This window comes from Epinephelus moara, chromosome 11 (genome assembly GCF_006386435.1).
Source record: "Epinephelus moara isolate mb chromosome 11, YSFRI_EMoa_1.0, whole genome shotgun sequence".
Taxonomy (NCBI): domain Eukaryota; kingdom Metazoa; phylum Chordata; class Actinopteri; order Perciformes; family Serranidae; genus Epinephelus; species Epinephelus moara.
The window spans coordinates 36,880,201-36,880,640 of NC_065516.1; positions in this window are offsets into that span (position 1 = coordinate 36,880,201).

Genomic DNA, 440 nt, shown 5'->3' on the forward strand with positions numbered 1-440 from the left:
ATATATATATATATATATCTATACATATATATATAGATATAGATATAGATATAGATATATACACACACATATATATATATACTGTATAAACACAATATACACAATACAAAACATAATATAGCATATTAATAAATTCATTAATATATTTTAATAAAGAAAAAGCTTGATTGTTGATTGAGTTTATTTCTCACACACACACTCTTTTATACCTACAGCCATCAGACTTAATAATTCTTTGTTAAATAGATGATCTTACAGACTTCTTTGAAATTTTCTTTTCGGGGATTAATAAAGTTCTTCTTATTCTTATTACACTGACTGCTGTGATCCCTCAAAAGTAGTAAAAAACATTTTCAGTATTTACATGAACACTGAAATTAATTTTGGTATTGGTATTATAACTATGAAAATAGGACTGTGGTCAAGATAATTTGAAAAAA